The following is a 21,926-nucleotide window of genomic DNA, read 5'->3' on the forward strand; positions in this document are numbered from 1 at the left end:
AACTGGCCTCCTAGTCTGATCTCTAACTTGAATGGAGTTTTGTAAGAATCCTCCCATAGGGGAGCTTCGTGGTTTGGGGGTCTAGTTTTTGCTTCTCTGCCTTCCAGAGAGACTTTTGCAGAGCCTGGGCGCCCTCCTGGAGCAGGCGGCACTGCACCGGGGGCCGAAGTTTCTCCCTGCCGTTTCCGCTTGAACAGCGTCCAAGTCTCGCCTTTAAAATGCCAGGGCGGCCTCGGCTCTGCTCACAGCCGCTCTCGGCGGCTGCCCGAGGCTCACCGCGCCGCCGCCGGGCGCTGACTCAGCCGCAGTCCGGCTGCTCCGCCGAGCCGGACCTGGGGAGCGCGCTCCCGGAGCCTGCCTGGAGCCACCCGGGGAGCACCGCAGCGCTTGAGCCGCGGGCTTCCGGAGCTGGGGGCTGGCCCGTTTAGGTCCCTGAGCGCATAGGACTCGCTTGGCCAGGTAAGACTGCAGGAGCATCACCCGGAGCATCCTTCCGGCTGGGCGGGAGCGCAGCACCGTCCCCCCTGCGGGAGATCGTCCCAGGTAGCAGGAGCGGGATCTGCAAAAGCAGCGGGCCTGGCCTGGATAAGCCTTGGCCGCTAGGAGACTTGAGAGGACTTGACACCAGGACCCTTTGGCAGCCCAGTGCCTAATACCTTAGCTGTTAGCTGTTAACCAGGAGAGCCAGTTCCCAGAGGCCAGTAAATGCAGCGCTTGGGATGGAATGGCACAAGGCAACGCTTTGCAGCAAACAGCTGCCTTGGGGGATTCTGCTCTCAACACCAGGGAGTTCCTAATTTTGGGTTCAGATTCATTACCGCTCCTTGGGAGACCCTCCTCCATCGACCTTTAAGGGATCCAAAGGAGTGTGTGTTGAAACTGAATCAAAGTTACCAATTCCCTCTTGTCAAGTTCAGGGCCGAAAATTCCATGTGCTTGTGACTGTCAGCAGCAGAGAACAGATTCTCATCAGTGTAGTTGATGAAGGTCATGATTGATGGGACTTCTGGGGAAAGTTCTGTTGGTGGAAGTCTTTCTAAAGAAATGTCAAGTCTCAGTAGGATTTTTGTCCTGATCTCTGTGAAAAGCCTAATGCAAGTTTTCAATATTCTTCCCCACGTCAGTGGAGAGTGTTCCCGGCGATTCTGTGAAAACTGTGTTATCGTGCTAAATTTGATAATAGTCTTTTTGCCCAAGGGGGAAGTTCTGGAATGGCAAGTCTCTGTCCAAAGCTATGAATCTTCTCATTGCCTGTACTCTAGGGTCCTAGTGTCGCAGTGATCTCTCAAGACATGACTACGTACCCAGAAATGAAGCCTCACCCATCGTCCCTGCTGCCTTCCTGGGAGAGGCTCCCTTGTAACCACTTCTGCACCAGCTTCCAAGCTGGTTCTACCCCCACATCCTCTGGGATTTCCCTGGCCTCCCAAATCCCAGCCAGAGAATCTAAGCTTTTGGCCTGACACTATAATCCATGCATTCTTGCAACATGCCCCCGAAAGTATGTTGTCCAGCATCACAGCCTTCGGGTTTCCCTCACCCTCGGCAAGCTATTTCCTGAGAAGGGCTGTAACAATCTGATTCGTTGCAATTCATGGTCTTCTGCAAAGTAGGTTTAGGCAATCACAAAGCTGAACACCAAGCCTTTGGGTGTGACTTGCAAATTGGACTTTGGTAAGGGTTATATTTTTGGAGGTAGCTCACAGTATGCACCAGCTTTGAGAACACATGAGGGTGTGCAAGCAAACCCCTGCTTTAAGAAAGTATTCTGAAGCGAATGGCCTTACATTTGCCCAAGCAAGGAACCGTGAGGAAGCTATTCACTTACTCTATGTACCATTGCATTAAGATCCTCTAGTTCCAAGGAACTAATTCCCTAATCACTTTTCCAATAATGCCATTTATTATTTCTGAGGAAAATGCAGGTAATGAATGCACGAGCCATGTTTCTGAATTCACCTACATGTGGAAAAATCATAGCAACTTTTAGGCTGTTAAAGGACAAAACGTAAGTCTGATATAAACAAAGATAGAGTGGAAAAGGGATATGTATACATTGGTGAAAAGCACCCGTGTATGTGCCTGAAAAAAAAATAACTAGAAATTCAATGGCTGCTTACTTCGATTTAGCAAATTGTGTATCTTTCCAGCCTGTTTCCTTACCGGGTAAATGAAAGATGCAATCATCCTGAATATATTGCCTGACTATTTAATCTTTCTTTGACAAATATTTACACTACAAGGGCTCGATCTCACAGCACAGTCTCAAAATCAGCATCCCTGCGGTGGTCCACATATAGTATGGCTCAAATTCAACACTATTTCCAAGACTTAAATGGAAACTGAAATGACATCAAGGAAAATGTCCTTACATTATCCTGCCTGGCCACAGTAGAAGAAGCACTGTTTATAAAGCTGACAGGGTTCCAAGTCTCTGAGGTTAATGCTTCTAATGAGTTCAAATGTGGAAAAAAAAAAAGCATGCTGGCTCTGAATTTGGGCATCGAAGGCTCTGGAGCTACTCCACGTTTATGAGTGTTTTAAGTGACTGAAGTTTGTTCTTGGAAGTGACATGTTTTATTATTTTCTTTGGAAGGAAATATTCCTACTGTGCCATCCTTGCCTCCTCCCATCAGAGAGCTGGCAAATGGGAATCTGTGTTTCCTGCTGACTCAGGGTGGGTGCTGTGAAAATCAGTTATCCTGGACTCCTTAGGGAAAGGCTCATGGGTACGTGTGTGAGGGAGTCTGGTCAGAGTTTAGTCCTGGCTCTATAACTAATCAGATGACATTAAGCAAGTGACCTTTCTGATTCCCTTATTTATTAAGCCCCAGAATAACCAATACCAAGTCAGTTGCTCTTATTAAATACCTGCCATACATTAAGTATTTTGTATGTGCATTCATGTAACTTTCACAGCAAACATTCCATGTATGTATATGGGTAGTGGGGTCTTTGTGTGTGTATGTTCATGCATGTACAAGTGTGCATATGCCTAGTGGGGTGCATGTGGAGCTCAGAATTCTACATTGTCTTCCTCAACCATTCTTTATCTTATTCATTAAAAGAGAATCTCTTGTGTGACACTTCTAGAACAGATGGCCAGGGGGACCCTGAGATACTCCTGTCTCTGCCTTCCTTACCAGGATTAGAGGCATGAGCCACTATGCTCAGCTTTGACATGGGTTTTTATGTTTTTAAGCAGACGCCTGACCAACCAAGCTATCTATATCCCCAGCCCTCAGAGTCACATTTTTATCTCCATTTTCTGATGAGGAAACTGATAATTAGAGGAACTATCTCAATTAATCAAGATTGATTACGGATGAGAGAACTTGAGTTCCAAAGTGGCATGAAGACATTTGAAGATGCTGCCCTTCTTCCCTGAGCTTCTTCTTCATTGCCTGAAGTTGCTTAAAGGAAAAAAAAAATCTCTGATAGAGAGGCAACACTCAAAAATCATGGAGGTGCACTTTGTGGTGATAACCACTTCCACTTTCTGAAGACTCCATGGTATGAGGTCTTTTTTCATGTTTGGCATCTGTGGATGGAACCCTTTGTTATTAGCCATGACTTACCTATTATCCCCTGAAAGTTCCTCTCTGCCTCTAGGATTCAGTCTCTACTGCCTTCCTTTCTGGGGTGATGTAGGAACTGGAACTGGAATCGAAATTGGTACTTTCTGTAGATAAGCCCAGCACATGGAAGGTGTTTGACGCGGTGTTTAGAACCAATTCTTCCTGTCTGGTCCCTCCTATACTCTGCTTCTGTGGTTCACAATGGACAATGGTGGTCAATAGATTTCCATGGCATGTCCTTGAACACAGACTTCTGTGGTAGACATTCCCTAAAGAACCCCTTGATGTGTTCCCTTGGTTACAATGCCTTGGGCCATTCCAGGTAAAAGTGTCCTTGTGAAAGTCAATCCTAAAGTAATGTAAGGAGGTAGTGTCACAGACTAGAAGAACTAGGGTTGGGATATCCACTCTCAAATCCCCCTAGATCCACGGCCTTATAAGAGATCCCCATAGCCACAGACACTCTGCACAAATGAGCATCCATCAGAGATCATGTAACCTTGGCCTTCATCCTCTTTCATATCTAACCTGGTTGCTTGCCTAGGCTTGCTTTTGAACCTCACCCTGGGCTGAAGAGCAGAGGAAGCCCTGAGTGAGTGAATCCCTGCAAATATGTGTTATTGACATGGGCAGGGCATCAGACCCATGGGAAAATGTCAATACTTCCCAGGCACTGGGGTGAGGCTCATAAGAAGTGGCAAAGCTGTGTGAATGCTGATATTGAGTGCAGAGAATGTCCAGATAGCTTCCCCCACTGCCCCACCCTGCCTAGATATTTATAGCCTGAAGACTGCTTTCCTACAGAGATTACTTCTACCAAGACTAGTTAAACCAGCCTCCTTTATCCAATTGTATACCATAAACCCTGCCTCCATGTTAAACTCTATATAATAAGCATGCTGCATTTCTGTAGGGCTGTACTTTTCTAGCAGAGAGCTGAGACCACCTCCTCTGTGATCCCAGTTTTCTATCTCTGTGTCTGCTTGTATTTCTTTTCTTCATCCCCTTGCCAATACGATCAGGTTCATCCCTGGACAATGCTAGACAAGGCATCTCAGGTCTAGCATTAATAGCAGCGCAAGAGCCTCCCTGGGCCATTCCTCAGAGCCTAGCCCCAACCTTGGCATTCAAGAGTTTTTAGAATTTTTAAAGGTCTTTGTTTTGCTTTTAATTGACTCATAATGGTTACACATATTTATAGAAAGACCGAAGTGTCTCACTTGGCAAGGACAGGCCCAGGCAGAGGGATGAAGAGAAAAGGCACTTAGCTACTTAGACTTGAACCTCTCAGATGTTTCTACTGAAATCTACTAGTGACAGGAGATATGACCCTGGGTAGTAAGTAAATGACCCAACAACATTATGCTTTCATGTATAGTTTTTGTTCTGACCTTTGGGGAGTTTCATATTTTGTCTCTAAAAGATCTGACTTCTAGCACTTGGCCCCATCAGAATCCCAAGGATGATTTCTTTACCCTTGGGACTGAATGATGGGAAGGGACCCTGAGGTGCCCTCAAAGGTTGGAACAGGTTAGTAAGGCAAGAACTGTGCGGCTGCTTCTGCAGCCCTGTCTGGAAGAGACAAGGTGAGCAAAGTCCAATGTCCTTCCCTTGGACATGAATTTTCATGCTCTGTGGGCATGATGACATGAGTTTGTCATTTGGAGATCGACAACTGACAAGTGACCCGATAATGCAAATAATCATCATACCCCTTTCTTGTTGGCAATGCAGGTTCTCCTTAGCTCAAATGGAACGTCGTATATTCTAGAAGACTGTAAACAAATGCTTCGTGTTTGTCATACCTCCATATGTCTAGAGATGGCATAACTAATTGACCATGGTACTGAATGAGGCCTTGGAATCCTCAAGAGTTGCCTAGAGTTGGCTTAAGAAATGATCCCTAGTGGGGTACCATGTTTGATGGGAAGCAGGCAGAAGTTTTCAGCCAGGTGATCAATATTAAGGTGAAACTTCTGAAAGGGTTGGCCCTTCCTTCCTGACATCCTTGCTTCTCCCAAGCCAAACAAGCATCTTACAAAATGTGCCCCTATATGGTCCACCATGTCCCAAGTGTCCTCAGACAGACACACCCACTATAGCTTATTTGATGACCTTTTGCTTGCATTGATTGGGGTGTGTCTGTGTCTACCCTGGACTGTCTGCCTTAAATTATGTGTTACCTAAGACACCAGGGAGAATGAGACTTAAGGCTTGGAATGTTTGCACTCTGAGAAGGCAGACAGCATACTGGCATAGCAAGGAGGCTTTGTGCATGAGAGCAGGGATCTCTGGGACTCTGAAGGGCTAGGTGGACCTGCCAGCCAGACCCTCATTAACAGCATGGCCTTCATCTTCCAAGATGACCCCATGCCTGGAAAACAGCATTGCCCTCTCTTATTAACTGAAGTCTCATAGGGGCCCTTGTCTTCACTGGGCCAATTGATTTGACAAATAGCTATTCTGGGCCAAACTCTCGGGAAGGGAGTTCCATTCCACTGGCATCAACTCTATGGCAGAATTGTTCAGTCACCAGCAAAGTCTGTGTCCCCTTCCCTGTGTCCCAGTTACATTATTAACATATTCATTCTCAGCTCTGCAGAAGAATGGAGGGAAGCTGCCACTTTTAGCAAGCAGAGCAATGAAAGTCGTGCTCTCCCCGGCAGCCACATCTTCAAGTGAACAAGGACATCATTGTTAATCAATATACATGCCCACTGAAATCCAGGACTCTGGGAATTCATTTTCTTCTTCAGCGATTTCCATGATAACTGAGATTTTATCTGAGATAGATACAGAATTTCTAACTATTGTTGAAGAGGAAGGATTTGAGTCCTGCCGCTCTGCCACTCTCCCTAGGTCCCTTTACTTCACAATTGGAAGTGGGCATTCCAACCTGTGGGGACAAGGAAGGGATTTTTGCCTCCTTTAGAAATCAGCATCCAAAAGCCTTACCCCCAACTTAACCCTTTGACTCAACAAGAGGCATGCTTCAGAAATTCCAACTCGGTGAGGGGGTCTAAGAGAGCTTTCTTACATGGACATAAGATGTTGTAAAGATGGTAAGAAGAGAGATCTAGTTGTCAAGACCCATTTGGCATATTGACTCATTTCAGAACCATGTAAGTAATTATCCTGGCGATGCACAGGAGCCTCCATTGTCAAACTCCTCTGACATGGCTTCAGATCCTAACTCCATGTTTTGGTGAATGAACACACATATTCCTCTGCTGCTAGGAGCTCCCTTTTCTCCAGGATGAAATAGAGGCAGGAATATGGCCTCCAAAACCTTAAGAGAAGCTTAGGGAGAACTATGTGTGGCTAACCCAGCACTATGCTCACCACACAGTAGGCTCAGGGAAATGTGTTTGGCAAACTAGCATAATTATGAGAGTGCACCTTGTCATGCAGGAGGCAGGAGAGTGATGCCCAAAGAATCTTCCAGAAGGCTCATTGTAAACTACAGTCAGGACCCAATCCTGATCTCCCTAGACCAGAACTTCCTGGAGTAGTATCAACAATGAACATTTTGAACAAACATTTCAAGCCTTAGGTATGAGAATCACTGAACAGGCTCGGGCACATGCATCAATTTTTCACACTTGCTTGACCTAAACTCCATATCATCCAATATCTATAGTTCAACATCTGACAGAAAAGCAAGTGTCCTCTTTCCCCTTTTGAATGCACACATCCACGTTAACTCCCACAGCAGACATTGAAAGGGCATTTGCTAATTTTCTGCTTTCCACAAAAGTCATGACACACCATTGGTTGTCAACTGTGCCCATATCCAGAGCTTCTCAGTCCAGCTGATGCAGCCTCAATTTTCATTGCTCCTGCCTAGAAAAATCATAGGACAAAGACAAGACCTGGATCTGGAGAGAAACCACAGGGCTGCTAGCTTTGATGCCATTGTCTCTTTTAACAGTAGACACTGTGTAGTAAAAGCTCAGGATTGCTCCAATTTCAATGTACAAGTAGGAAGAGAGCTTGTCTTTATTTTAGGACTATGTGTGTGTGTGTGTGTGTGTGTGTGTGTGTGTGTGTGTGTGTGTGTGTATGTCCATCTTTGTATAAAATGAATTTTGGAGTTATAGACAATGTGTTCCTTTAGGGGAACGAGAATTTGCATAGTTGCATCCTATGGATTCCCAGGAAGCATTTTCTGTATTTTGTGGTTGTCATGGTTTCTTTATGGTGCTAGGGATTGAGCACAGAGTCTTATGAGGCTAAAAGTATACTCTGCCACTAAGCGCAAAAATCAGTTCCCCAATAGAGTCTTTTTTGGAAATTATTTTTGATTATACTAGGTGTTCTATGTGATGTTTTCAGAATAAAAGGAGGAAATGACTACCTGTAATCCCAGACCCATGACCAATATCTTAGTATTTCCTCCAGTTTTTGCTACTTCTCTGTATCTTTGTGATGATTTTATATTTAGAAAATAATGGGTTATATGAAGAAGACGTAGAGGAAACCGTTCATAAGCACTGTGACCCACGCGTCCTGTAACACAGCCTGGAGAGGCTCTGGAGGCTCCTAGAGAAAGTTCTATACAGGAGGTAGGATATGGGCCAGAGAGTCAGGCATAGTGTTTCTGGTGGAGAGAGCAGGGGTGGAAGGGACTGAGGTCAGCATGGCAATTTTGCAGTTATCAAAAGGTAGATGAGTCTATCCCCCTCCCTCAGACACTGAGAGGGCCTTGGAGGATACCTCAGTGAGCAAAAGGAATCAAAAGTGATGCTATGTGACCTTCAGGGCTGCAGAAGCAAAGGCCATGCCACTTTTTTTCTGGTCGGTCTTGAGACACTTGCTTTAGGACATTTGATCTGTCTTATCAACTGCCCTGGAGCCACCATGTGGGATCACATAACATTAGCCCCTAAGGACCCATGCTGAGAGTTTCCTAAGGCCAGGGGCTGGAGCTGTGAGTAAAGGTCCTTCTCCAAGAAGCCAACCTCAATGGCCAAACACACAGTACAGCTACCAGCAGGGTCCAGTCAGCTCCTAAGTTCAAGAGCAACGTAATGGTTCTTGTTGTTATTTAAAAATAACCAGGACAAATTCATTGTACTTATTTTAGACTTGAGGTAAACAGATTGTCAAAGGCAAGATGCTTAGTGAGGCTGTCTGGGGATAGAGTATAGAGGTCTTGGTGCTGTGGCATGAAGAACTGTCAGCTCCTATGGAAGGAATTTGATGACAGCTGGTAGGCGTAGTCATCTCTGGAGGGTTCTTTCCACATTGCCACCATGCCTGCATCTTCAGTCTGAGTTTAGGAAGTGAGCACTCTGGTCATCAGATATAAGCATCATAGAATCTGAGGTCAAACTGTGAAAGAGATCATTCAAGCCCTGGTACAGATCAATTATGGGGCCATTTCTTAAAACCCAAGGCTTGGTTCTATGTCCACTGCCTACCCTGATACTTATTCCAGGTTAGGTGGAGGCCTGTGAGACACTGGTGGAGCACCACATTAGAGTCTCGATAAAGTATGAAGTGTCTGGCTGGCTTGGGAGGTGCTTCCTTTCCTTTGGAAAAGATCCAGCTGACAGGCTTTGGGACCCATGGCAAAGCATTGCCAGGAAACTTGTCAGAGAGCAATTTCTAATCATTTGTCCTTCCTTGGCTCCAACCCCAGAGAGTGGCATCGGGGTTGCCCTCATGCCTGCTGCCAGAGCTATCAAAACCCTGGTCCCACACATTAGATTTGGTGTGAGCCCGTCTTCACTAACTAGGAGGGAAAGCTACTACCCGATTGTCAGTAGGGCAGTGCTTTACCAATCCTGAAACTAAGACCTCTCCAACTTTTGTGCAGATGGGCAGTGTCCCAGATTGCCTGAGCAGTGACTTACCTGAGAAGCAGGTAACTACTGACCCAGCCTCTTTCATCTAACCTGGGCTTGGTTTGTCAAGAGTGGTGCAAGAATCACTGTAGCGCCTGCTGATTCTGACACATCCTGCTGCTGCCTTGAGCCTGGATATTACCTACATCCAATATGAAATTGTCCTCAGAAGCTTGCTTGCTGAACTCAGAAGGAAGAGGTGTTGGTAGAGGCTGAACACAACTGCTTTCTGTTCAGTCAAAACTAGACAGACATTTTCAAGGACTCCTAGCAGGGAAGTGCAATGAATAGATGCTGGATTGATTTTCTAATTTCCCACACCCTTGGTGACTAGGAGGTGGAGATAGAGATGAATGAGGAGCAAGTAGCTGGGTGCAGACATGGGAACTTCAGCAGAGTCACACTAATTTACTCTTTGGATGGTCCTAAGTGTCAGGCTCCTCTAACAGCTACTACCCTGCCCTAAACAATGACAGGCAACTCTTTCGACGCATATAAAACACTCATTTTGTTACCTACTCCAACCAGACTGTCAATCCCAGAGATGGAGTGTCCAATATTCATGATAAGGGATGAGAGGACTCACCAACTGGCGGTGAGGTGGGTGCAATCCCAAGCCTCCAGTCCCCAGCCCCAGCCCCCAGCCCAATCCAGGACAGTATCAACAACACAGGGGGAGGGGATCTGTATCTAAATTTCATAGAAAAGTAAGGAAGAAAGATGAGAATAGCAAAGAACCCTACTGGACTACTACCCCCTGGAGGGTAACTCTGGCCAATTGTGTAAGGCATGTATACATACTGGGTGTATCAGCCTGTGAAGATTCTGCCAGTACAGGACTCAACCCCACCCCTCATCACTCACCCCAAGTGGTCATCCATATCCTCCTTCTATCTTAGAGATTGTACTGAGGTGACAGTTGGCAAATAGAATCTGCAGATGCCCAGTACACATTGAAATAGCCATCATGTGATGTACACATTGAACCCCAGGTTCAGGGCCCATAGCTTGGGTTTGTCAACCTGAAGTGGTTTATAACAGCCTCCATTCTATAGGCTATATAGGAGCCCCTGGAGCCCCTTCCACCAAGTCAGTATCAACTGGCATCTATCTGTTCTGAGTGTCAGGTTAAGGAAAACAGCAGGTATACTTGGCATGACCTTCCTGAGGGAAGAGGACTCTGAGAGCTGGCAGGTAGAAGCTGTCCAACGAATCTCTTATGAATCCAAGGTTCCAAAACTCTCAGGAAAGTAAAGGCTTGCTCCTTGAGATCCACACATTCATGACATGGCAAAATCAGATGTCTGTGGAAGTCAGGCAAGTGTCATGATGGCTGGAGCAGATAAGTCTGAGGGACAGAGAATGGGGGACACTGGAGAACAGACCTACAGGCTGATGACTCAGTTTTGACATTGTGTTACTGCTCCCATCTGCAGCCCCAACATAGCCAGACTATTTTCCAAAAGAAAAACATCAAGTATCATGTGAAATTGTCCAATAGTCAGCCCATTCAAATGAGAACATCATATAACTTTGTTCAGATCAACATGAAGAAACACCATGTTGTGATCTTTGGTTTAGGTACTCAATGGAAATGGATTAGTGAGCTGAAGTTGCTGCAGACTTAAACTTGGGGATACTCCAGTACAGAAAGATACAAACTATCTCTTCTGGTGGATGAGGACTCAAATGGAGCTTTAGGTTGGCTTCTGGTTCTTGTCTCACACTGTCAAAATCCTGAAGCTTTCCATTAACCCCTACTCTCAGATAGATATGGAATACTTCAGAGATAAAAACAGAAAAGGCCACACTGGGTTACTTAGCAAGTTCAAAGCCAGTCTAATCCGCATGGCAAGAGCCTGCCTGACTTCAAAAGCGAAGGCCTGAGGATATAGCTCAGTAGTGGAATGATTGCATAGCATGCATAAGGTCTTGGTTCAATCCACAGCATCAGGAGAGGAAAAAATAAAAGAAATAAAAATCTTCTTGCCCTGGTTCACTAGATCTACTTCCCCACTGTGGAGCAGGGGATGCTGTGTACTTCAAAGATTCTAAGTTGTCACCACATCTCGAAAGCACAGTGAAGGACATCTAGGGTGCAGGAGTTCCTTTTAGACAACCTCTCAGAGTTACTATCATGCAGGTACAGGTGCGTCTGTGTCTCTTTAGATGCCCCAGGTCTTCCTAGCCTACACGGCATGACACATGAATAGATGAAGTGAGCACCTGCTGTGAACCTCTGTTTCTTCATCTCATTCCTGTCCTACCTACCTCACCAGGAGAACACTGGAATGAAAAAGTGGGATATAGACATAATATTGTTTCCAACAGGGGGTGTGATAGCAGAAAGGGCATGCTATCATTCTGTGCATCTGCCTTCCTTGATGGTGGGAAGGGAAGACATTGGCTTTGGCACTTCTGCTCCTCCTTCTCCAATCTGCTTTAGCCAGATGGCCTGGAGGAGGCCTGGCCTGGTGGTTTTCAGAATGCACTGACCCTCAGGACTCACAGCTTTGGCTAACAGCATGTTACCATTGTGGTGTTGTGGATGCAAAGGGAAAGCCAACAGCAGGCTCTCCTCCAGACAAGTACACTCAGCACCAGCAGCAATGGGCACCTGTGACTCTACAGTTATGGGGAAGTGTGGGGAGGCAGAATGGCTAGTCCTCATCCTGCATAGTTACTGAGAGCCCACTTATACCAAACAGAGAGGATGAAGTACAGGGTTCCCTGCCTCCACCGCTGCTAAAGCCTTTACTTCTTTGAACATCATAATTAACCCAAAAGGGAGTCTTCCATTTAGACCTCAAAGTGGGAAAACCCATATTGTGTTTAAGAATTTAGGGGATTAGAAAAGTAATTCGTGAGAAGGGTAAGGCAGGGGAGGAAGAAGAGAGACAGAGGAGAAGCAGATCTTTGCACTTAGAGGCACACTGCTCTTTGGAAATTTGGATACAGAAAATTGGGGTGTGTCTTCTACTACCCCCTCCGATCTAAACTGAACTCATTCTCACAGAGTGGGCTCACTCCTTAGTGGAAAGCCTCCTTCAGAGATGCCCTTCTGGGGTTCCTAACTGCCCTGACTCAAGATCATCAGTTCCCCCACAGGCGTTTTCCACCCTAGCCCTATCTCCTAGTCCTAACTGATACTGGCCTCTGTCTCTTTTTTATATGAATGAGCACACATCCCTCCTCTTAAGCCTTCTCTCAAAAGGTCTGGAGAGGGTAGTGTGTGGGAGATAAAGAGCAGAGCTCACAGCCAGGTTTAGGACTGGTGGACAGGAGACCATATCTTCAGAGTTTTGGCATCTTTTGGGGTACCACATATGTCTCTGTAGGATGAAGATCCCTAGTGCACTATTTCAGGGCCTGATAGAGCAAAATGAGAAAATAAAGGAAGCCAGTCTATTCTGGGGGATGCTCTAGGTCCTTAGAGTCCCAAGAGCCTGGAAGGAGAGTCATATCGCTGCCCTGTTATCTCCAAGTGGCAGTAACTGCTGTGTATGCCTTTATTCATTGGATTTATTTTCACTTTAAGTGGCATTTGCTCCTGATTCTTATATCTTGAACAGAGTGTCTCCAATAAGCAGATGCATCTTCAAGAGCTCTTATCAATGAATCAGTGAGACAAATTAGCTTCTAATATCCTGTTCTCCTTAACAGTATGTCTGGAAAGTTCTCAGGTTCCAGATGGTAGAAACTCAACTTTACAGGATGAATTGGAGCTGACTTAGTGGCTAAGAGCTAAGATTTGGGCAGGGGGTGCTGCCACCAGCAGTAATGAGCTGAATGTGCAAGTGATTAAGTGGTGAAAACTTTCATAGCAGTTTAATAGCAGACACGAGCCACATTCCCAAAGGGGATGCTGATAAAGACAGGTAAATTAGAGACTGAAAGAGGGGGAAAGGGGAGGGAGGAAGAGAGGGAGGGAGAGAGGGGGGATAGAGGGAGAGAAGGAGAGAGAAGAGAGAGGGAAAGAGAAGAAAAGAGAGAGGAGAAAGGGAGGAAAGGGGGAGGGAAAGAGGGGGAGAGGGAGAGAAAGAAAGAGGAGAGAGGGAAAAAGAAGAAAAGAGAGAAGGAAGGGAGGGAGGAAGAGAAGGAATGAATGAAAGAGGATAGAGAGAAGGGAGGAAGGGAAGGAGAAAAGTAGGGAAGGGAAGAGAAGGAGAGAGGAAAGGAGAGAGAAGGAAGGAGGGAGAGAAAGAGAGAGGAGAGAGAGAGAGGAGGAGGAGGGGATAGAAAAAGAGAAACATGATATCCTTTAGACACAAAGAATGGAAGCAGATGTAGGGTTTATGAATCCTGAAGGTTATGAAGTTTGGAAGTCCTTTGTAATAACGAAAGAAAAGTAAATAAAAAAGCAAATATTTGGAAGGAGAAAAGTCACAGAAAATTACAAATATTAAAATGATTTTATCTTGGTTTTGTTTGTAAAAGGAAAAAAATATCAATGACCTCACAAAATCTATAAAAAATGAACATTTTTTCTTATGGTTCAGTATCTATGCTGATGTGTTTGCATGTGCATGTGCTTACATGCATGACCAATGGAAGCCAGGAAAAGGTTTTGAATATCTTGGAACTGGAGTTACAGGTGTTTGAGAGCTGCCTGATGTGGGTTCTGGGAACTGAACTTGGGGCCTCTATAAAAGCAGTGTGTACCATTAACCACTGAGCCATTTCTCCAGTCCCTAAGAATCTTTTTTAAACGGGTAACTGTTGAAGCTAATTCTGTGATATTTTCAGAATCTCATGCTCTATCAACTAAGCTAGACAGATACTTCACTTCCATGACATTTTAGAACATATTTTGGCTGAACTTTGATCTACTATTGATATCTTAATTACATTTATATAGTCATTTCTATAGAAAATACAAATGTTGCCAGTCTTCTTACATAATTGATCACAATTTATTGACTAGGCTCACAAAAAAATTAAGTTCATAACTCACATTGTCATGAGATGTCTGTGAAGAAATCCTGTCAATTCTCTCTCATGACCAGACTGGCAGCCTTTGAGGCATTTCCAATTTCCTCCGGCACGATGAATCTTAATGACTCTATGAATTGATGACATTCATTTGCTGGCTGGCTGCAGTGTCCACGCCACTGTGAGACTTAGTGAACTGCCTCTTGTCTTTCTGGAAGTTAGTATTTCATGTTGAAATAACACAAAGTTAATAAGAGTTTCACAGATTATTAAGCCTCTTCGGCTCAAGGAAGACAAGCAGGAAGGGGCGACAAGTCCAAGTGGGGCATCCCAGCAAGCATGAGGGATAGATGGGGGAAGAAAATGCATGAGAACAGGTGAAGGGTGAAAAACAACATTAGACATTGGCAGGTTTCAAAGCACAAACTAGCCTGCATTTAATTAAGGTATCGGGGACTGTCGATAAGTTTCTGGGCATACAACAGCAAAGAGAATGTGTTCCTAAAATAGTCAACTAGCAGAAAATCTAGAGCTCAAATCCTCCTTGCCATCAAATACCCTTTGAAACCTTGTTACAAATGAGCTCATTATGCAAAAGCCATCTTGAACTAAATAAATATATGCCATTAAATCCACATGAAATGCAGCCCCAGGTCAGCTTCTCCACACCCAGATTCCCCATGTGCAGATTCTCAAGGATATGCAGATAGGAGCCCAGAGTCTGAGTGCTGCCACATTGGCTGTGGTTCTCAAACTGCAGCCACTGTATTTAACTTCTGGAAATCTTGCTACAATAGGGGACCATGTAAACACACTCTTTCAGTGTATTCCTTCTAAGAGTTTAGGAGAGGCTCATGCAAGTAGCGGGTTGGATCTTAAGCCACATTACCTTAGCATGTACCTCTTTAGTGAGAGCCATAAAGGAAGGTTTCTGGAGAAAATGGAAACAAAGTCAGGTCTGCAGACTCTGACTGGCAATGAGGATAGATAGCCCAGGCATAAGACTGGTATGAAAAGTCAGCATACTGAGGAACAGTGGGGCAGGGCAGCGACCTGCAGTGCGCTTCCCACAGGACAGGAGTCAAAAGGCTCAGCCAGAGAGCCCGGACTTGGCTCTGTGAAGCACTAAGCCAGAGAGTCTGGACTTAGCTCTGTGAAGCAAGCCTCTGGTAGAGATACTTTGTCTGGTAGCGTATGTAGGAGACAGAAGTGGGTGGTAAAAGACCACAGAAGAAATCTACATACAGAAGACTCTAGGATCGGGAGAAACCTAGAACACAAGAACTTAGAGCAGATCTAGAAAGCAGAACACAGGGCTGGAGAGAGATGTCGAGGAGAAGTGAGAGAGAAAGGAGGACCCTAGGCAACTTGTCTGGCATCTCTGCCTGGTCAAAGTACCAACTTTTGACTTGGAAGACAAAATGATATGCTCACTCATTTAGGAAATGCTTATTGTAGAACAGCTAAAACGGATCTCTTAGAACCTCTAAGAGGACTTGGCATAATGTTCTATAATGGACCAGAATGAAAATACTTCAAATCTTCTCTCCCGTTTGGCCTTTCACAGCTGCTCATCAGTTGACAGAACAACCATGGATGCTTGTAGGTCAAAAATGCATGGCTATATCCAACTACCTATGAACACAGAAATGGAATTTTGTAACACTCATACATTTCATGGCTTTTGTTTTTCACTGATTTCTAACCATTTTAAGATGCAGGTGCTGTTCCTACCTCCTGTTCTGTAAAGCAGATTTGACCATGGGCTGTCATCTGCTCCCTGTCATATTACCACGCTGTGGGAATCCCTACTCTGTGGGAAGCAACACCCAGGGAGCTCTCCATGCTATACCATCAAGCATACATTCTGTTATGGGACATGTTATGTAACAATCTAAACCTGTGGACTTCTGGACAACTCCAGACAAAAGTGGGCCACTGCCTGAGTGCCTGAACATGCAATGTTGGGTTTGCTCTGAGCCAGGGACACAGCTACTGGCCTGACAGGCATCAGCCTAGCTTGGTCCTCAGCACCACTTTGTGAGCATATTATTGTATGTCCCATTGATCAGAAGAGCAAGTTGAGGTTTGAAGGGATAAGGATATGCTCCAGACTTCCCAGTTGTTAAGGAGCAGAGCTATAATGAGCCAGTTGAAAAGAGGAAATAAAACAATAAGAAGGCAGGGGAAAGGTTTCCTGTCTTGACAACACTGTGAGGACTTTGCAGAGCCACGACAATATCCAGGAACACCCCAGTGTGGTTGAGCCTCCTCAGGAGAGAAGCCAGGCTGAAAATGGAAATTGGGACTTGATTTCCCCTGAAGCTTTCAGCAGTCTTGTTAGGCCACTCCCAGCATGCCTTCTGCCCCAGTCAGTAAAACCCACAACTAGGCTATGCAAATGAGTGTGATTTACGGTGAGTTTCTTGTGTGATTCTGAACTAAGCAGGCCAGTGTGCTGACAAGCGACTCCACCAGGGCCCAGGTATGTGATGTCTCTTGGCTCAGGGTACACCTCTCCTGTATCCTTCCCATAGTTCGACTGAGGTGGTACTTTGCATACTGAGAGGAAGAAATTTGTTTCTGAGTGTTGTTGGTCTTGGAATCCTTCTGGGTCCTTGCTAGAACCCAGTGGGGTAAAGAACAGAGGAGACCCACATACTGGCTCTCTATCTGCTTAGCTTAGAAGAGGTACCTGGCCCAGCCATTTCAAGAGTTTTTCCCCTCTTCCTCCAGTTGAAATCCAAGAGTAACTGAGAACAGAAGAAGAAGAGCCCTAGCTGGATAGCACAGAGAAATCATGAAATCTATCTGAAGTCACACAACCACCAAAGGGCACAGCTCAAACACGGAGGACAGGCTCCCCGCCCTCCTGTCTAAGGCTCTCAGCATCTCACTGTAGCTCCCTCTTGGGCCATGGCTAAAAAGTAAGGAAAGGACATTAGCAGATGTGTGTTCAAAAATGGCTAGAGCGAAAGTGTACTATGGAGTACTGAGGAGAGCAGTCTTGGCTGCCTATGTTGCAGTGACAGTTTGACATTAGTGATTTTCCAAAGCATCAGAGGATGGAATGGTGGTGTTTATTTTTCCATAATTTGCATAAACCACAGCCCCATCTCCCTCTGTCCCTGACTCTACTCTTGCCCTAATTTTCCAACTAACACCCTTGACTCTGTCTGACTGACTTAGCATTTCTTAGATTAAGACAACATACAAGTAATGATTTGTTTTCAACATTTCATCTTAAATGCCCTCATCTCAGAGGAGCAGCCTACAAAATGTCAGTTTTCCATAATCCATATATTTCCCCAAACCCTCCCCACATGAGGTATGCAGTGCATTTTAATGAGGGGGATATTTTCTTTGTTTCTTGGTTTCTGCATTGAATACAAGGACCCTGTTCACCATTAGACTACACCTGATCTACCCATGTCTCAGGCTTACTCAGCTTGTCCCCAGCAAGATCACCCCTGTTCTGAAGATCCATTTTCTCTGTTCATGTGGACAGAGGAGGCAGCAAGGAGCTGTGGTTGTCACTTCATTCCTGGCCACTTCGAAGCCATGGACAAGTCCTGTGGGTTCTGGAGGGTTATGGGTGTGCAGTGCGGGGGTGGAATGTCTGTCCTCACGAACATCTCTACAGATGCAATGAATTCTGCTTTATGGATGCACACAGCCTCGGTGGCGGCTGCCTTTAAGGGACCATTAATTTCAGGGCGATTAATCACTCCCAGAGACAGCCAAGCTGGTGGCTTGCAGCTACCTACAGTCTGTGTGAGTCACTGTATAGGATGTGGATTTGAGAAGTTTTCTCTAGAATCTTCACCACCATCGTCTGAGTTGGCACAGTCTGGTCCTTACCAGCACCAGGAAGCTCCAGCTCCAAGCTCACTTTGGGCAGGGTCTTGTTCCTTATGGGATGCCCCCTTGTCAGAGGAGAGCAGGGGCCATGCTGACAGGGAAGCTGCAACATAGCTTAGAGGGTGGGGGCATCATGTATACCTGCAACCTATTTGGAGGACTAGACATCTTCAGAAGGAAACAGTAAACACAAAAACACGAGTTGTGGATTTATATTGTTTTTTATTTCTCAGAGGCCCAGTGAGCCAGTAGGATATTACTATTTCATAGAAAAGGTAAGCAAACTGAGACTTGGCTTTGCATGGCTGGTCTACGGCCCCACCGCTGGCAGTCAGGCAGCCATCTGGAGCTGAGACTTTGCATTCCAGGGAATATCTCCAAGGGTCTGGTTTCTAGCTTCCCTTGCAGAGACCTTTAGGGTTCAAACTGTGGTGGTGAGACGAGGCAGCAGAGGCATAACTGCATTGTTGAGGATAAGGGATGTTACTTGGGAACTCTGTGCCTGAAGTGTTTTGAGGATTTGAGGGTTTTATGAAAGGGAATCTTGATCAAGATGATATGTCATGCTGCCGAGAGGGCCGTCACTGCCTAGCTATGGCACCTAACTCAGTTTTTTTGTTTTTGGGGTTTTGTTTGTTTGTTTGTTTATCTGTCTGAAGAAAAATGCTGCTGTGTATGTGTAACATTTTTTAAAAAAAGTGTTATCCCAGCACTCAGAAGGATGAGGCAGGAGAATTATACGTTTGAGTCAAGACTGGGCTGCAAATTGAGACAGTCTCATTATGAAGAAAAATCAATTGAGAGGTTCTTTGCCAGGGTGTAGCAATGCAAATGGTAAGCAATCACACAAAGGGCAACAGATTAAATGGCAATCAGATTAGAAATGAAAATCCAATTTCTTCAAGATGCTTTTGGCCACTGGTTTAACATATTTGGAGATTGCCAAGATTGTGAACAATTCCTCTGAGACTCAAAGTGAAGGCAGTCACAGAAGCCAGGGCTATTCCTGTGTTCACGGCGCTTCCCGTCTCTGCAATACCTTGCAGCTCTGTCTGGTTCTCAGCCTAAGTCTTTCCTGCCTGCCTGACAGCTCTTAGGGCTCTCCACAGCCTGGGTTCCCTATTCTGGTGGCCATGCTCCCCCATATCCACTATCTTTCTTTCCAGTCACAGCTGGAGCTGTTAGTGATCCCCATGGCTCTGGCCCATCCCGACCCCAGAAGCTCCATGCCACCCAGAGAACATGAGATGTCCACACTCTTTTGATGTCTTGTGGCTGAATAATCACAAGATCCCACTGTTTCTTCATGCTTGAAAGTACCACAAATGCAAATCCTCTTCTAAAATATAAATCATGGGCAAATAGAAGTGGCTGCTGTTCTCAGTTTGCATAGGCCTATTCTATGTTCTAAGATGACATTAAGCAAGTTAATGTGCTCTTTCCCATTTCATGATGTTGAGTGCAAGTCATGCAGGGAGATGATGAGAATGTGACAGAAGGCATGCAGAAAAAAAAAAAAAGCACAGGGGTAGTCAGAGACCAACAACCAAAACACAGTGATGCAGCAGAAAAAGAGTCAGGCTTTCTCCCGGAGAGTCAACCTTCCCAACTCCCTCATTTCCTTCCTTATTTAGCATATTACAAAACAATGTGTAGGACCTGGCTCATAAGTCTCTCCCATGGTGTTTACCATCTTCATGTTTTTAATGAGGTGGCTTGCATTCAGGAAAGGGATGCTGACAGGAGAAGTTAAATGTAAGAGGGTGAAGCAAAATGTAGAGGGAATAGGATGAGAGAGGAAGTCAGAGGACTGCCTCCAGATCTTTCTTATTAGTCAGATTTGTAGACAAGATGCAGGGGAGAAGTTGAGAGAAGTGAGGCCTTTGGCCTACATCTTCAAGAATGTTACCTTGAAGATGATATGTCATGCTGCCGAAAGGGCCGTCGCTGGCCAGCTATGGCACCTAACTCAGGTTTTTGTTTGAAGAAGAATGCTGCTGCTTAACATTAAAAAAAAGTGTTATCCCAGCACTCAGAAGGATGAGGCAGGAGAATTATACGTTTGAACCTCCCCACCCATATTATGATTTAGGAGCAAGGTGGAGCACAGAGGGAGGACAGACAGAACAGGGGTAAGAAGATAGCTAGAAAAGTTGTTTGGGAATCAAGCAACATCTTTAGCACCTCACCCATTGAAGAAGAAAATAATGGAGATCCTAAAACATTTAGAGCTTGCAGGTTATTGCTTAGAGGAATCTTTACAATTCCAAATGTGGACTTTAGAAAACAAGGAAAGGTCAAAAACCAATAATGAAAGCTCCCAACTCAGCAAGGTAGAAAAAGAAAAGTAAATTAAACCTAGAGAAAATCAAAGGTAGGAGATTACAGGACGACAAGGGCTAAAGAAACAGAAAGCAGAAAGTCAAGAGTTGCTGGGCCAGGGATTGGCAAAGTTATAAACTAATGAGAGAGAAAGGAAGAATGTGAACTGCCATACCTGGGAGGCAAGAGGAATCACTGCAGATTTGGCCAACATCTTAAAATAGCAAGAAGATTCTATGAATGACTCCATAGCACGAAGTTTAATGGTTTGGGGAAGAAATAAGACACATTTTTTAAAAAAACACAAGAAATTGTAAGCAATGGTCAGAATGACTGCAGCCCTTCTCTAGGGCTCTTTATAACTCTTAGATTGGCAGTAAGGAGAAAGCCCATTATAGGGCCTGAGTCAGCCACTGTGTATATATGTAGGAGACAACTGTTCAGGTTCTGCAGCCCACAAGAGCTCCTGGGAATCTACTTCAGCCAAGCAACCAGACAACAAAGCCTGAGTTGTTATAGCCAATGGCTTAAACAATGGAATCCTACAAAATTCAGACAAACCAGAACTATATCTATAACCCACTGGTTACAAGCACCCAAATGGCACCTTCCCCATGTGTCACAGAACATTGAATTCTCACACTCTTCTCTTCACCACCAAGTAGGCAGACCACCTGCAAGGCTTCACATTTTTTAGGAGAGCATGGAGGTTATCTTCAGCCACCAAGTAGCATAAAATCACCTGCTAAGAAGAAAGAGAAACTGTTAGACCTTTGGAAAGAGTCTGCTTGTCATTACATTGTCTCTGTAAATGATGGAAGAGTCTTGATTTTGACACAGTCTTGTTTCCAAGGACACGATAGAAGTATCAAAGCCTATTTTTTGAAAATGTTAAAATTACAGCTCCTATACAAGTGACAGTGATTAATTTAGTTAATTAGTGAGAGAACTAACAAGACCGTAAAGCTGGTGCTGTGGTCTGAAGGTGTCCTGTGAACTTGGAGACTGACACTTAATCTCATGTGCAATAGTATTGTGAATGGCCAATGGGACTGATCAGATCATGACATAGAGCCAATAGAAACAGGTTTAGTGCTCTTTTAAAAGACTACCAGTCTATCATCACAGCTACAAATTAAAGACCTGCTTGGGCTCAAGAGTAAGATCAATGCCAGCCCAGGCTATTAAGCAAGACTCCAAACACAGAAGTGGATGCTCACAGTCAGCTATTGGATGGATCACAGGGCCCCCAATGGAGGAGCTAGAGAAAGTACCCAAGGAGATAAAGGGATCTGCAACCCTATAGGTGGAACAACATTATGAACTAACCAATACCCCGGAGCTCTTGACTCTAGCTGTATATGTATCAAAAGATGGCCTGGTC

The 21,926-nt window shown here is 45.0% G+C and overlaps 1 protein-coding gene across 1 annotated transcript in view; it reads left to right on the forward strand.

Annotated features, from left to right (window-relative positions):
- Nucleotides 1-271: 271 nt before the first annotated feature.
- Ctxnd1 (cortexin domain containing 1) overlaps nt 272-21,926 on the forward strand; it is a 46,866-nt gene continuing 25,211 nt past the window's right edge. The window contains exon 1 of the mRNA XM_029479219.1: nt 272-459. The gene's annotated coding sequence lies outside the window, so the exon portion shown is untranslated. The remainder of the gene's footprint in view (nt 460-21,926) is intronic.

Source organism: Mus caroli, chromosome 7 (assembly GCF_900094665.2).
Source record: "Mus caroli chromosome 7, CAROLI_EIJ_v1.1, whole genome shotgun sequence".
NCBI lineage: Eukaryota > Metazoa > Chordata > Mammalia > Rodentia > Muridae > Mus > Mus caroli.